This window comes from Papio anubis, chromosome 1, assembly GCF_008728515.1.
Source record: "Papio anubis isolate 15944 chromosome 1, Panubis1.0, whole genome shotgun sequence".
NCBI classification, from domain to species: Eukaryota; Metazoa; Chordata; class Mammalia; order Primates; family Cercopithecidae; genus Papio; species Papio anubis.
In genome coordinates, this window is record NC_044976.1 from 217,943,204 (window position 1) to 217,951,556 (window position 8,353).

The 8,353-nt window shown below is 43.8% G+C and overlaps 1 pseudogene; it reads right to left on the reverse strand.

The window, feature by feature from the left end:
- Positions 1-1,465: 1,465 nt before the first annotated feature.
- On the reverse strand, positions 1,466-3,872 carry LOC101024943 (annotated as a pseudogene).
- Between the last annotated feature and the right edge of the window lie 4,481 nt (positions 3,873-8,353).

An 8,353-nucleotide genomic window follows, 5' to 3' on the forward strand; every position in this document is an offset into this window, starting at 1 on the left:
GAGAAGCCACCATAAAACCAAGATTATAGAGAGAATGTTTTGGGAGTATGGTGGACTAACTTCTAAACAAATAATTTGCACTTTGAAATGAAGTGACAGGTGTCACCTTATAACACAAAATCATGCCACATTATACAAGGAACTCCACACCGTGAGGAATTCTCACTACAACTTTTAATTGCCCAGAGACAAATTTATTGAAATCAACAGCCACTGAACATCTATTACATGCTGCAAATTATATGCATTGGAAAAGCATAAGTATGACACTTTGTTCACAAAGGAGCAAGTTTGTAGTAACGACAGCAGTTGATGTTATTTTGTCCTTGTTTTTCACATAATTCTAGTTAACATATTGAGTGTCTACTATTTTCTAGGTACCATGCTGGACACACATCATGAATTATCTGACAAACATGTTGTGCTAAATTCATATATTCAATGCAAACGAGGGGGAGTCCTAAAGGTTGTCCTACAATCCAGATAGCTCTACTAGCTTGTTAACTACTTACCTGTTCTCCAAGATGATCCTCTTCTCTCACGCTTTTGACAGGACCACCCTGATCTTTCCTCAGAAGCTCTCATTGATTCTAACTGCACTGAGAAGATACGAACCATGTGAAGGGAGCCGAGTGGTGACACATGTGCTCTGCCTGACCTCCTGCTGTTGGCAGTGACTTGGCCATGACTCTACAAAAGGTCAGTCTGTTTCTGTGCTTTCGGCCACTCTCAAAGGCCATCTTTCTGGAAGTTTCCTCCATTTCTCATATATCAATTTTCTTTTTGTACTGAATTATTCCTTTGAACTTTATACTCAGTATCACAATGACAGCAACATTAACACATTGGTATCACATGTTCTTCTAGTTATAATCCACTTTACAAAAAAATCTAACTTTATACTCAAACTTACCTTATCTACTTCCTCTCCCTTTATTTTACCCTGAATCTCTAAGCATATCTCCATTACAAATTGTCCAAGTTACAAATAACCTTCGTGTTGCTAAATACCATAACCAAATCTCATTTCAACCATAAACTGTACTTGTTGCAGTTGCTGACACTATCTTTTAAACACTTTCTTAGATTTTTTCTTACCTCATAAAACCCTCTTTTCTAATTTTTCATGTGACACCAGCTGCCTCAGATGTCAAGCTTTAAGAAAATTCTCAAAAAACCTGTTTTTAAACACTTTGTACTCTGAGGAATATTAAATGTATACCTATGTTCAGAACTCTGATATGAACTGCAATTGACTTTACATATAGCTCCAATATCTTTATGTATTTATTTTGAGATAAGGTCTCACTCTGCCACTCAGGCTGGAGCACAGTGGTGCCATCACTGTTCACTGCAGCCTCAACTTCTCAGCCTCCCAAGTAGCTGGGACTACAGGTGGGTGCCACCACACCCAACTAATACTTGTATTTTTGGTAAAGATGAGGTTTTGCTAATGTTGGCAGGCTGGTCTCCAAACTCCTGAGCTCAAGAAATTCACCCTCCTTGGCCTCCTACAGTGCTGGGATTACAGGTGTGAGTCAGTGCACCCGGCCTAGCTTAAATACCTCATAGATATTACCAAATTATCTTGACAAGTGAATTCTTGACTTCTGCTACAGGCCACCGTAGTTTTCCAAATCTCAAAAATTCCATTTTTTATTCACTTGGGCCCAAACCAATAAGTTATCCTTCACTCTACATCTGTTGCCGACATATGCCAAATCCATGAGCTAAATCCTTTTTGGTGTCCACCCTACCCAAGGCATCACTTGTTTCTCATCTTTGAAATCTCCTGAATTATCTTCCTGTATCCATATTTCCCTTTGTTGTATTTTCCTACACCACAGGCACAGTGATGCTTTTAGACGTGTCTGTTATCACGTAACACCCACATGAAAAACTCCAAGGGCTTCCCACCCCACTCAGCCTAATTCAAAGTGCCTTAAGGGTTGTTGTTGAACCACACACAACTTGGAAAGTGAAGTTTCTGGCCATGGATGTTAACGAACCTGGTGTCCTGTTAATACTGTCAAGGAAAGTGGCAGCCGTGTTCTTTGATGCTAAGTACTAGAGTCTATTCCCTGTGCGTAGCTGTGTCAGGTTGAGCCTCCACCCATTCATACTCGGTTCTGTGCAATTCACCAGCAATTTTTGTGGCCTAGTATTTGACAGCTGCTGTCTGTACTCAAGAGGGTCCGAGATCCAAAGATAATATTAGAGCTTATAGTTACTTGGGGTCAATAGTATAATAAGAAACTTGACTAAAGTGTGTGCTTTATCTTCTTTGCCACTTGTGAATTGACATTCTTTTACTCTATTGCTACAAAACTAATCACAGAATTTGACTGTAAACATTTGATAGCTTTTGTAGATTCTTTCATTTTGTGTTGTTTAAACATGAACATATATTGTGAAACAGATCTAGTTCAGAGTGAAAGTTTGCTGTGAACTCTAATATCTGGGGTTTTTCTTCCCTAGAGAAAATAAATTTAACTGAATAAACCATTCTTGATACTTCCCTGAAAGGTCTCTGCATAACAGAACATCTTTCCCTTGCTCCCCTGAGGAGCAAGAATCCAGACAGGGTGAATCATCCTAACTGCCAATAGTAAGGAGACGTTGACAGCTGACCAAATAATCTCCAGGGAAACAGGGCACACGGAGGAAGGTCTTTGGAGCCTTACCCTCTTGGCAGTGACTGTAAGCATCACTTGTGGCGACTTTCTGAGCAGATGAGGAACGTGCAAGCCCCTTTTTAATGCCCCTGTGATGTCCTTGTTTGAGGCTGTAGGTGAGAGGGTTGAGCACGGGTGTGACAATGGAATAGAGGCTGACACTACCTTGTCCTGCTCGGGGGCGTGGAACGACCGGGGCAGCACGTATGTGTAGAAGGCAGCTCCATAGCAGATGCTAACCACAGTCAAGTGGGAGGAACAGGTGTGAAGGCCTTTCTGTGACCTTCAGCAGAGCGCATGCAGTGGACAGTTAACAAGACGAGGAAGTAGGAGGTGGAGACGATCGAGATGGGGATGAGCAACATGAGGACACAGCAGCTGCACATCAGTTTCAGACAAGGACGTGTCCGCACAGGCCAGTTTGAGAACCGCTGGGATCTCACAGAATAAATGGTCGATACTGCGGGAGCCACAGTCAGGGACAGTCATAGTGATGGGAGTGAGCAGAAAGCCCAGTGAGGAACCACCAAACAGAGACCTGAGCAGCCAACCGGGGTACATCTTGGTCCCCATCAGGACTGGGTATCTCAGAGGGTTTACAGGCATTACGCCCAGCGGTCCTTACATGAGGCCCAGTAGGAAAGAACTCAGACCAATCATAATGGTCACGTAGCAGAGAAGATCTAGGATTTCTACAGGCCACAAAATGGTTCTCTGGGAACCACGTCCACCAGGAGCTCTGGGGCAGTGGTGCCGACGAAAAGGGTGTCCATGAGGGCAGCTGGCTGAGCAGAAAGCCCATGGGGTGTGGAGGCGACAGTCCACCTGAACCAAGAATATCATGACCAAATTTGCAGTTACAGCCACTGCGAAAACAGCCAAGATCACTGTGAATCTGATCCCGTGGCCTCACCCCTTCGCAGAAGCCGGAGGTGAAGTCAGGATGGCGTGTTAGTCCTTCGCTGTGGCCCACCCCAGTCAGGGCGAGGCGGAAGACAAGGCCAGGGAGGAGGCAAGAACCGTTCAAGATGGGAAGGTCTCTGCAGTGGAAGCTGACACTTCTGAGGTACCGTCAGGATGAAAGCTTCAGGGTAGAGAGGCTAGAAAGACCAGCCCAGATCAACATGCATCCTTAAAGCGGAAACCGTGAAAACGTTTCCCGTCAGAACTTCTGCTTCTGTGACATGTGTTCGCCATTTAACTTGCGGAGGTCACTGACGCCTCATGATACAATTGCAATGTCCCCTACACAAGAGCAGGTTTTAACCATGTCTATTTCTGTCCATATGCTGCATTTCTCGTATCCAGGACGTTATCTTGGCCCTTGAGTAGAAGGGTTAAGTGATGCTGGATTGGAAGAGCGGGATGCTTGATTCATTGATTGTCAAAATGGATAAAGGGGAGTGAAGTAAATCACTGAGGAAACGAAGGGTTAGGATAACTTTTGGGGCTTCGTTGAATAAAATGTTCCCTATGTTTTATTATTTGTATAAGTTTAAGGACGAGTGCAGTGTCATGACATGGATATGTTGCATAGTGGAGTCTTGTCCTTCAGTGTAACCATAATTCAAATAGCGTGGGGTTGTGCTCATATTCATTCCTCACCCTTCGGTCCCCTTTCCTACTCTTCCAAGTCTTCGATGACTATATTACGCCACTGTATGTCTAAAAGTTGGGACTCCTCCCTGTTCTTTATGCTGTTTTGCTAACCTTTTTGCAGATCTTCCTTCAGATAAGTTAGAGGGTGAAGAAAACTATTTGCAAAAACTCCAGAATTAAAATTTTTAAAAAGCAGTTTATGACACTAAGCTGACTCCTTGCATTGCTCTCCATTGCTCCTGTAGGTTTGGGAAATGGGCAGGGAAATTACAAGGGAAGTGTTGGCAGGTTGAAGCTTTGTCACCAGGAGACAAGGAGCAGGGTTCACCAAGCTACATGTCTGCCAGCATTTACCAGAACTGAGGCCAGAGCTAAACACAGGCTTAGAAAGCTATGGACATGTATGGGAATGTGACAGCAACAGGCCAGTTTAAGGAGGGATTTTATCTTTAAATCAGGTGGAAGATTCAAATGTTAGACAAAAAGAACCACACATGTAGCAAAAATTACCACCCCCTGGCCTACTACCCCTCATCCCCTGCATGGCAGGCCTCAGTGGCTTGAGTCTCAAACATTTATTAAAGGGGGAGCCTAGGTGTGCGCTGCAAGGCTTTTTCCCCCTTTCACATGTTGCTGGACACCTTGGCTCCGCTATCTAGTGTTGCCAGATTTAGCAAATAAAGGTACAGGATGCTCAGCTATGTTTGACTCTTAGTAAAAAAATCTGTTTTAGTTCATAATGTACTTACACCAAAAAAAGGTTCACCGTTTATCTGAAATTCAAATTTAGCTGGTTGTCCTTTACCATGCTGAAGTCATACCTGGTTTCACAAAGGTACCAGAATTGTAATGACCTTGAAAAGTGACCAGTAGAATCAGTACAAATTAATGGAGTCTAAAAAAAGTTATATACTAACATCAAAATTAAACTGGCTTGTTCCCAATTTACCTGTGATTGATACATTCAGATTACTGTGAAAGGGGCTAAGGACTGACCTCCTCTGTCAGGCCTCCCAGAAATACTCTGGTCAAAACTCTGTCAGTGAGTCTTAACCTCCTGATACTTTAAATTCTGTCTTTCCCAAGGATAACTGAACACAATTATCATCTAAAAATACATTCTGCTAATTCAAAGTCCAAAAATATAAAACATAACTCCAAAAACTTCCTGAACCCAACTCCACACTATGAGAAGAGAGAATATCTGTCATATTAAACAACAAATAGTCGATTCAAAGTCACGCTAAAACAGCCTGGTGTGGTGGGGAAACTATGCTCAGGACTCCTCAGCACTTAGTGGAGGCTGCTAAGGATCACTTAGCTAGAGTTTGAGATGAGCTCTGGGCAACATAGCAGAGTCGCCTCATGAAACATGAACTGGCACCAAAGTGGTGGTGTGTATGTCTCGCTCGCCCCAGCGTTCCCAGACAGAGCCGGGGAACCACATGAGGCCAGAGTTTGAGCTGAGGGAGAAGCAGAGCCAGCCACTCTAGCCTCAGCCAGTGCATGGGACCCCTGCCCACCCCTCACCCTGCAAAACAGCTTACAACAATCAAACAGCAGCTTCTCTGTTCATAGCCTGAAAGTCTTGCTCGTCCTGGCCTTATATTCTTAACCCGGGTGTTCCATCCCAGTCCTCTCCACACCCCCTGCCCTAGTCCCCCCCTGCCTAATTTCTTTCAGCACAACCATCAGAGTCACAGTGGGACTCCGTGATCACGCCATCTCAGCTCGCCCAGCGGGACTTGACCGCCACGCCACGCTGAAACCGCACGCAGTTCACGTTTGAACGCTTTCTTATCCTTCTGAAATCATCTCCTGCCGACTCCGGCCTGTTTGTCCCTGGGCTGCAGCGACAGTCGCTTCCTTGTTTGTTCTCTGTCCCCACTTTGCAAGAGCCCCGAGCCCAGGCCTTTGCGTCTGCTGCTCCCCTTGCCTGGGCTCCTCCTCCATCCATGCAAGGCCATCCCCTCATGTCCTTCAGGGCTTTGCTCAAAAGCCACCTACTCAGAGGGGCCTATTCTGGTCCTATGAATGTTTTTCTTCACTTTTCTTCACACCGTCTGACACACTATGCTGTGTTGTGTGTTTATCTCAAGCTGGAAAGTAAACTTCACGTGAATAAGGGGTTTTGCCGATTTTGTTAACTGAACTCTCACCATCTAAGGAAACAACTGGCACATTGTAAATTTTGGTTGAATAAATCGTTTTTAAACGCATGCAGCCAGCAAAAAGTGCAAATTATTTTTATGCTTTTTAAGATATATCTCTAGAATTCCTTCAAAACACCCCGATTTTATAAAATGTGCTGAAGAAATAATTTTCATGCCAGGCACTTGGTGTTTATCTTCAATGCAAAACAAAATTGACAAAAATATGGGATCCACCCACATTTGATAAGAAACTTCATTCTAGGAAACAAAGAAATCAAGAGTTTCTAAGATCAGACAGCAATATAACTTTTACTTCTAAATCATTAGAAAATTTGAGAATTATGCTGTGGTTTAAAATAAATATACCTAGAATAACTAAGATGTCAGCATAATTCACAAAAAAGGAGGGACTTCCCACTTCCTCTGCCTTCTGAATCTGTCCTTGCTATGACAGGTCTTCACTCACGTAGGTACCAATAGGTTGAAATAACTTTGGCTTCAAAGTGTCATTACACATCCAGAGATTGTACTGTAGATGATAATAGTTAGAATTCACCTTACGTTAAACAGACAAAAAGAAAATCATTGTGTATGATTTGTTGCAGAATTCCATCTGCCATATAATGCCATAGGGCTTAATTTGCTACTTAAATTGAATGATGCTGTAATACTTAGTTTAATGTTAAATATAAACCATATGGGCAGAATAATCTTCCGCCTTCAGCAAAGGTCCTCATGTGCTAACGTCTGGAACCAAAGAATATGCTCTCTTAAGTGGCAAAGACTTTGCAGGTGTGATTAAGAATTCTGAGATGAGATTATTCTGAATTATGCTGTTGGACTCAATGTAAATACCAAGGCCTTACACGGGAGAGACGAGGCAGGAGAGTCAGACGTGATATGAAAACAGGTCGGGTCGGGGGGACTCAGTCGGTCTCCGGGTTTGACGATAGAGGGGACCCCAAGCCAAGGAATGTAGGCGGTCTCTGGAAACTGGAGAGGGCTAAGAAATAGATTCTCTTACAACCTCATAGAAAAGGTAGTCCCTTCCCAACATTGTGATTTCACTGCAGCGAGACCAGCTTCCAACTTCTGACCTCCAGGATGTGATATTATAAAACTTGGTCATTTGGTACCATGGCCATAGGGAACTTCTATGCCAATAAACGATTTTCTTAGTTTTTAGACAAAATTGAGACGTGTTGCAACAATAAACGGGCCAGCACTTGTGTAGTGCTTGCTGGGTCCCAGGCACCACGGCACGGGTGCCAACGTTTCCACCTGCTCCTCACAGCACCTCCACGGCTCCGTCACTGGACTTATCCCCACCTCACAGCTGGTAAAACTGAGGCTCGGAAGTCAGGTGGGAGAGCTGGACCCAGGCTCAAGGACTCAGCTTTTGTTTTTCACGCTCTCTGCCTTAGCTACTCCCCAAAGACAATATCCCTTTGAGCATCGCTCAAGTTTACAACCAGCAAAAGAGAAGTTAAACGAATACAAGGTACAAGGCCATAAACACACTCAAGGAAAATTTGAACTTCTGATCACAAGTTGTCAAAGTAATCAGTGACAAAAATGAAGTTAATTTTCCAGAAACTCAAAATTCTCCCTAACTCCTGGGCAATTCTCAGTCATTACATGCCTGCCTGCAGGTGTCTGGCTTTATATTGGGGTCTATGAAAAAAAAAATCTTGGGTGTACCCCGAGAAAGGTCTTGCCAATGCCCCTCACACATGTCACTGCTATGAGGCTGCGGAGGACAATGCCCCATTCGATAGGCACGTCTCCAGTCCCACACAGCATTGCCACTGTTAACACACAGCCCTGTGCGTTCTATGCCCTGTTGGGATTTCAGATTTGAAGATCTCTAATGTGGCAGAGTTCACCTAAGGGGAGAACAATTCTGATGTCTCTAGCATAAAGACA